Raw genomic sequence first — 8742 nt, forward strand, 5'->3', positions numbered from 1 at the left:
AATTGTAATTTTGCTCATTAGGGCGTACGTGGTATTTGAACATAGAACATTTCTAATCACCCTGAAAATGAAATGTGCACTTTGTAGATAACATATTATTAGCCTGAAACCGAAACGGGCACTTTGGAGGCACCTTATTATTGGCGCGATTCTATGTTATCATAACTTTTTAGGCCTAGAACATTAACCACCCCCGTGTGTGTTCATAAACAAAATGCGTGCACACATTGAGAGCGCCACCAAACACCTATTTGCTACCTACTGGTGCCTTAAAGCAGATAATTACATTGTCAAATTGCCATTTCCACTCTGAGTTTAAACCGACAGTGCACCAGTTATTCACTTTAGAAAGCGCGCTAGATTGTCGCACTCATTATCATGCATCGCCATTTTGGGTTTTATGATTAAGTCAAATATATGATTGAATTTTCTAATTTCAGCTACAGGTACTGTTGACCTGACTCAATATTTCTGTATGTGGTAAGTTAACCACTCTAGCAGTTGCCAAAACATGCTGCTACACATTGATTTGTCCTAAAGAAAGCAATAGGCTGAAACAAGTCGACCACCAACAGTGCAGTAGATTAGTAACTGGATCTACGCAAGCACCACTTTGTTTTTAGTTTTCCACACTCCCATGCTCGTCAATAAATGTTCACCCACATGGTGGTGTAGGGAATTTTAACTCACTTCACTACGAGCACCTACATTCACTTTTTTTTTAATCTCTGGACCCTACTGCAAAATCAGTTGGTCTTCCTCCTGGTGGAGGTCAGCATAACAAACAAAATCCTATGATGATGCTGTCAATGTATAGAAAGGCGGAGAATCAAGATATACCGCCTGACAGCTGTGTACATGAATGAGTTTTTTTTAGAAGGAACCATAACTGAATAGACCCTGGTTATACAGGACAAGTGATCCATTTCCCCCCTATCAATTTTTTGTTATTTTGTTATGACTTCACATAGTACATCACTCATTACATGGTGAGTGACATCACTGATGACATCTCACATGACATCACTGATGACCTCATCCAGTGAGTATGAGTGATTTGTAAAAAACTGTTCAGTTTAAAGATATATAGTACGCTACTTCATAAGTTAAATTAGTATACTTTCTATAGTACTAATGTGTGATACTATTTGTAACATATGTTATTTGAGTAACTAGGTGACTGCCTGTATGAGTGTGTGAGTGGATATCTTAGTGGCTGTAAGGGTGTGTGCTTGGCTGTAGGAATCTGTCGGTGGGTGTGTGAGTGGCTGTGTTGCTTTTTTCTGTGAGTGTGTGAGTGGCTCTATGGATCTGTGAATTAGTGTGTAAGTAGTTTTATGGGTGTGTGAGTAGCTATGTAATTGGCTGGATGGGTATGTGAGTGACTGTATGAGTCTGTGAGTGGGTATGCGAGTGGTTCTGTTGGTGTATGAGTGGCTCCTGGGTTTCTGAACATGTGTGCGACTATCTGTATGGGTCTGTGAGTAGGTTTGAATGGCTGTATGGGTCTATGAGTAGATGTGTGAGTGTTTTATGGGTGTGTAACTGGATGTGTGCTTGTCTGTATGGGTGTGTGAGTGTTTGTATGGGTGTGTGAGTGGTTGTGTAGGTATGTGAGTTGGTGTGTGAGTGGTTGTATGGGTCTGTAAATGGAGGTGCTAGTGGTTCTATTGGTGTGTGAGTGGATGTATGGTCTATGAGTTGATGTGTGAGTGATTGTGTGGGTGTGTGAGTGATTGTATGGATAATGCCATCAGTGATGTCATCAGTGCTATCATTTGAAATGTTATCAGTGATATCACTGACCATGTCATGAGTGATGTCGTATGTGAGGTCAGAAGCAGTGCATTGCAGGGCATAAGATATAGTTAGCTCAGGTAACCATAAATGCTGAATTGTAATGGTTTTGTACGTGTGAAATGTGAGTTGAAACTTTAATGTCCCTGTAACCTTTGTTTTTTATAAGGGAATTTCTAATGCTTAACGAAAAATCCTTACTGTAACCTGCAATGTTTGAAAAGGAGTGTGTGAGTGGGTATATAGGTCAGTGAGTGTGTGTGAGTGGGTGGATATGTCTCTGAGTGGGTGTGGGAGTGGCCTTATGGGTTCTTGGGTAGCTGTGTGAATAGCTGTATGGGTCTGTGAGCGGGCATGTGAGTGGTTTGTGGGTGTCTAGTGGGTATGTGTGTGGCTGTATAGGTCTGTGAGTAGGAGTATGAGTGGCTGTATGGGTCTGTGAGTTAGTTTGTGTGGTTTGTGGGTGTTTGAGAAGCTCTATGGGTCTGTAAGTGGGTGTGTGAGTAGTTGTGTGGGTATGTGAGTAGATCTGTGAGTGGTTGTATGGGTCTGTAAATGGACGGGCTAGTGGTTCTATGGGTGTGTGAGTGGTTGTATGGGCCTGTGAGTTGGTGTGTGCGTAGGTTGTGTGGGTGTGTGAGTGGTTGTATGGGTGGTTCTGTGGATGATATCATCAGTGATGTCATCAGTGGTATCATTTGAGATGTCATCAGTGACATCACTGTCTATGTCATGTGTGATGTAATATGTGAAGTCGTAAGCAGTGCATTATGAGGCATGTTATGGTTAGCTCGGGTAACCATTACTGCTAAATTTCTATGGTTTTGTATGTGTGGATTTGAGCCTAACTATAAGGTCCCTGTAACCTTTGTTTTATTTGCAAATTTCTAAGGTTTAAAAAAAAATCCTTACTGTAACCTGTAACATTTGAGAAGGGGTGTGTAAGTGGCTGTGTGGGTCTGTAAGTGGATGTGGGAGTGGCCCTATGGGCCAGTGAGTGTGTGTGTGTGTGAATAGCTGTATGGGTCTGTGAGTGGGCATATGAATGGTTTTATGGGTGTCAGTGGGTGCATGAGTGGCTGTATAGGTCTGTGAGTGGATGTATGAGGGGTTATATGATCTGTGAGTAGGTGTGTGAGGGGTTTGTGGGTGTGTGAGTCGCTGTATGGGTCTGTGAGTGGGTGCATTACTGGCTGTATAGGTCTGTGAGTAGATGTATGAGAGGCTGCATGAGTCTGTGAGTGGGTGTGTGAGTGGTTTATTGGTGTGTGAGTTATTGTATGGGTCTGTGAGTGGGTGTATGAGTGACTTCTGCATGCAAACATGCCACCTCAGTTAGGCACACAAGTTCCTCCAAATTTCTACTCCAAGGACACATGCATTAACATCTATGTGATAAAAACTACAGAACTCTTTGGGTGTGCAGTTAGGCACCATCATCTATATGTACACTATTAGAGTACACCGTTGTGTGTAAACATGTAGCACCAGTTGTGATTTAACTGGGGCACCTGCTATGTTCAGTTTTCTAAGTCCATTACATGAAAATTGTATTCTATTTTTTTCACATTTTTATGGATTCACAAATCCACTGCAAACCTCCCCCCGATATGTATAGTCCAATTCTGCAGAACATCCATGGATCTGCTGTGATTTTTATAAACACTTAAAAACAAATATATGCAGTATAAAATTGATCTTCGTGGTAAGTTGTTTGCTAAAATATTGAAAGAACTTATATTCTAATAAGCAAATATAGTTTAGAATGTTGTTTTAATACATATTCCAGATTCGCACTGATGTCGCGATGTCACCGCGACGTCACTGTGAATCCTATGTGACAGGCAAAGAAAGTGTTTGATTGGTCGGGAAACCACTCAACCTTCTGTATAGGAAGTCTCTCCCACTTTGGTTTTCTCTTTGGGTGTGTCTCTGAATCTAACACCTTTTACACTAAACTGGATAGCTGGTTTTTAGATTTCGTTTTTTTACAAATTTCAAATATGCATCTTCCAGTACCCAAGAACTGGAAGAGCAGCAGTTCATCTGAGAAGGAGCATCCTCTCCCAAAGAAGGAGTCAATAGCATTGACGTTTTTTATGAACCGGACTCTGTTGTTGAGAGACTTCGTATACCAGCACAAACTGCAGGAGGAGGAGAAGCCCAACCTGCCCGCACCGCATCATGCTTTGAAAAGCGCTGTTTCCCTCCTGTGGCGTGGGAAAGTGAACCAGACTCTGTTGTTGTGGGACTTTGTGTCCCAGCTCACCGTGCAGGAGGGGCCCAGCCTGCCCATGCCGCGTTGAGCTTTGAAAAACGTTGTTTCCCTCCCGCAGTGCAGGAAAGTGAACCGGACTCTGTTGTTGCTGGACTTCGTGTCCCAGATCACACTGCAGGAAGAGGAGGAGCTAAGCATACCCGGCTGCGTCGTGCTTTGAAAAGCGCTGTTTTCCTCCTGTGGAGTGCGAAAGTGACCCAGACTCTATTGTTGTGGGACCTCGTCTTCCAGCTCACACTGCAGGAGGAGGAGGAGGAGCCCAGCCTGCCTGCACTGTGTCTCTCTTTGAAAAACGCTGTTTCCCTCCCGCGACGCAGAACGCACGAATGCCAAGACAATGTGTCAGTAAATTGTGCACCCAGGACTGAGACAGGTTTGAAAGGCTACTTCTGTGGGTAGCGCAAGCAGTGCTGCAGGCCCACTAGTGGAACCAAACATCAGGAGTCTACCCGTGTACCCTGTTGAGACCTGGATGATAAGGGTATGTAACAAATGACAACATATCAACAGGTAATATTTAGAATGCCATTAATAAAACATGCACAATCATTGCAAAAAGGAAAGACAGGGAGACTTGAAAGGTTGTTAGAATATTGCAAGGAGTGGTCTGTATATAGAACAAAATTAGGCAAAAGGACAGTATCAGCACTATTTACATTAAATGTGAGCATAACTCGAAAAAAACTTGTGCACATATGTGCTCATGTGAAACAAGGTGAACGGCACAAGTGACAAGTGGAACAGCAGAGTGGCACAGAACAAACAGTAGTGACAATATTTATAAGAGAACGTTTCGGTTCAAGAGTAGTTTGTTACAATGAATTAATGGAAGTTGACAATTTGGTGAACTGTGGAGTTGCGCCAAGAGTTGTGCTGGGAAGTTCACGAAATTTCGACCTGTAGTAGGTTCAAGTCATCTTCAGGACCAGGTTACAATTTTATCTGTGCTGATCGGAACTATGTCCCGAAGTAGGGAACATTAATGTATCCAAGAATTAGGTGTGACAATGCCAGGGGTGAGGAGGGGGAAGGGGCACCTCCAGCCAGGATGCATGGGAAAAAATCCAGTACGTGGAGCCCAGGCTTATTGTAGGCACCCAGGGAGTCACTGTTGAACCAGTGTCAGATGGGGGATGCCCAGTATAGGTGAGTCTTGGAAGTAGAGGAATCAGCGTCGTGTGAAGGACGTCTGGGGGTTTGAATAAAGGTATAGGCAGGGAGTAAAGGTCCAAGGGGATCCTCAGCAGGCAAGCACACCTCATCTGTGTCAGTCCTACTCAGTAACCAGCTCGTACTGATGCCAACGACGTATGCTTGCCTGCTGAGGATCCCATTTGACCTCTACTCCCTGCATAACCATTTAAAACAAGAACATATTTAATACAGTGGGCATGTGTGTGGCTCTATGAGTCTGTGAGTGGATGTATTATAGATTTTGTGGGTCTGTGTGTGAGTGGGTTTATGAGTCACTAGATTTGTCAGTGCTTATATCGGTATGTGAGTGACTGTATGGGTGAAGGCATGTGAGTGGCAGTATGGGTCTACCAGTGGGTGTGAGTGTCTTTTTGGGTCTGTGAATGGGTATGTGAGTGTCTGTGTGGATCTGTGAGTGAGTGCCTGTGTCTTAGTGGGTGTTTGAGTGTGTGTGTGGGTCTGTGAGTAGGTGGGTGAGTATCTATATGTGGTTGTAAGTGGGTGTCTGTGTGGATCTCTGAATGGGTGTCTTAGTGGGTCTGTGAGTGGGTGTCTGAGTGTGTGTGTGTGGGTCTGTGAGTAGCTGGGTGATTGTTTGTAGAGATTTGTGAGTGGGTGTATGAGTGTCCATGTGGATCTTTGAATGATTGTGTGAGTGTCTTAGTGGGTCTGTGAGTGGGTGTATGAGTTCTGTATGGGTCTGTGAGTCCTGTGTGAGTGTCTTAGTGGATCTATAACTAGGTATGTGAATGTCTGTCAGGGTCTGTGAGTATTTTACTGGGGGTGTGAGTGGTTGTGTGAGTGTCTATTTGGGTCTGTGAGTGGGTGTGATAGTATCTGTGTGAGTCTGTGAGAGGGTTTGAGTGCATGTATGTATCTCTCAGTGCCTGTCTGGGTCTGTGAGAGGATATGTGGGTGTCTGTGTGGGTCTCGAAGTGGGGGTGTGGGTCTGTGAGTATCTAAATCAGTCTGTAAGAAGGTGTGTGAGAGGAGGAGCTTCGCGCGCAACCAAGATGGTCGCGTGAGCACAGGGCTCCCGAGACCCTCGCCACCTCCCGCATCTATCCTGAATTTTATCCTGACTACGACGATGGGTTATTGACAACGTGACCCAGCTGATCTAAGAGCTGTTTCCAGAAATTGATTTGGACTCCGGGAACCGCAACTACGATACTCTGAACTTTTGTGGCCTGCTCCATGGAACTGCCCGGGGCTCGAGTCATCATGGTGCCCAGGTGGTAGTTGAACAACAACGGCCAACGGTGTCCCGCTAACGACCCCAGAGTTAACTTTCGTTTTCGTTTTCTGGTTCCCTTTGTCTCCTCCTATCTCTGCATCGCTTTGCCAGTTTGGGAACCGGACCCCGCAACTTCACTGTGTGTCAACTGCAGGGTGTCCCGGGTCGTGGGATTCCCCGCGGGGACTCGCATCCGGGGATCCCCGTGGATGACTGGTGAGGAGTCATTTTTACCAGATCCCAAAGGCCCCTTCGGAGCGCAGCACCCGATATGGCGGGCAAGCCTGATAGCGAGAAGCGAAAGACCAAGACCGTTCACGGCGGGGGCACTATTCAAACGAACATAATGGATCGCTAAACCCATCCTAAAGGGTCCCCCGGTGGCACGAGTCGGTCTTTGGAGGACGCCAGCGACTCCTCAACTGCTGTGGATGATTTGACCCTGCGCGATGTCATGGGCGCCATTGCTAATATGAAAACAACCATTGGTCAACAATATGAGGCTCTGGCTCTAAAGCTTGACACCGTGGCATTTGATGTCAACCTGATCAGGACTGACTTATCTAAAACCAATGAGAAGGTCAAATCCTTGGATCTCAAGACCTCCAGCCTTACGACTGATGTCTCCGATTTACAGACGGAGGTTCGCAACTTACGATCCTCCAATGATCTCTTTGCCCGTCGGCTGGAGGATTTCGAAAGTCGGGCCAGACGTAATAACATATGTATCATTGGGGTCCCTGAAAAATCGGAAGAATCCACCGCGGATCTCCTCGTAGAGGATCTCATCTTGAACCATCTCGCTCCCAAAGGCCTGAGCAACTTCTTTGCGGTGGAACGCGCACACAGAGTGCTGGGTGGGAAGCCGAAACTGGGTGCCCCGCCGCGGCATATAATTGCCAGAATCTTCAATTTCAGAGATAGAGACACTATCCTGCAGGCATCGCGAGTGGGTTGCCCCACGAAGTTTGAAAACACTACAGTGAGCTTCTACCCTGATTTCACCCAGTTCGTTCAGAAACAAAGGATGGGATTCTTGAGAGTGAAGCGGCGACTGCGAGACATGGGTATGAAATATGCAATGCTTTTTCCAACTTGGCTAAGTGTTGAACACAATGAACGGACATTCTTCTTTGATCGCCCCGAGAACGTGAGTGACTGGCTTGACACCTTGCCAGCTCAGTGTGATCGCTCGGAACATTCTGGTGGGACTGAAGGAGCCGAGGGTAGCCCGCTGGAACAGGAATGAAAAGTGGTTGCTGTTTTTCGGACAGTGTACAGAACTGGCAGCTGTGGTTTCATGACTTTAGCGATACTTATGGTACTGTACCCAGAGGTGGCGAGGGAGAATGGGACTCTTCCTCCTCCGGGTTTCTTTTTGTAGACTAGTTTAATAATTGGGCGACAGGCACACTGCAAGTTGGGGTGGCTTTTGAGTCTATCGCAAGGGTGCAGGGTGGAGGGGTGTATTTTTAGGCTTTGTTGAGGGGTGGGGGGGAGGTTTGGGTTTGTTTCATTTTGTTTCAAGGCAACACATCGTCTTACATCTTGATCTGGGTGTTCTGTTCGCTATGGGGTAGATTCGGCACTTGCTCTCGGGATGGGGGTAGGGGTTTGAAGTTATTGTGCTGGAATGTCAATGGGTTGGGGGACAGGATAAAACATGGGGTTGTGTTACAACTATTGAGACGTCTTTCCTCTGACATAGTTTTATTGCAAGAGACACATTTGATTGGCAACACGTGCCATGCTATGAATCGGCGAGGATATCGTCTGATTGCACATTCTGGATTCGCCACTGGATCTAGAGGGGTGGGTATCCTAGTCAGGAGTTCCCTCCCCCTGGAGGTAGACGACATAATCCTTGATGATAGGGGACGCTTTGCTGTGCTCACTGGCAGGTGGGAGGGGAAGACCATCTCACTGCTCTCTGTATATGTTCCACCTGGGCTGCAGACCACGACCTTCGCTGAATTGGGGAGGGTGGTTTTGGGGCTCCCTGAGGGCACTCTGATTATGGGTGGAGATTTTAACTCTGTTGTTTCCGGTAGGGAGGACCGCAGCCCCCCCAGGGACCTCACAAAATCACAGTCATGGTTAGGTGAATTTTTGCAGATTCTGGGACTGGTAGATTGTTCGAGGCTAATGAATCCGGGACAGGCGCAATTAACCTTTCACTCTGGCGCTCACGGTAGCCTCTCAAGGCTTGATTATATTTTGATGCCAGCGGTGCAGG

Source organism: Lissotriton vulgaris, unplaced genomic scaffold (assembly GCF_964263255.1).
Source record: "Lissotriton vulgaris unplaced genomic scaffold, aLisVul1.2 SCAFFOLD_4456, whole genome shotgun sequence".
NCBI lineage: Eukaryota > Metazoa > Chordata > Amphibia > Caudata > Salamandridae > Lissotriton > Lissotriton vulgaris.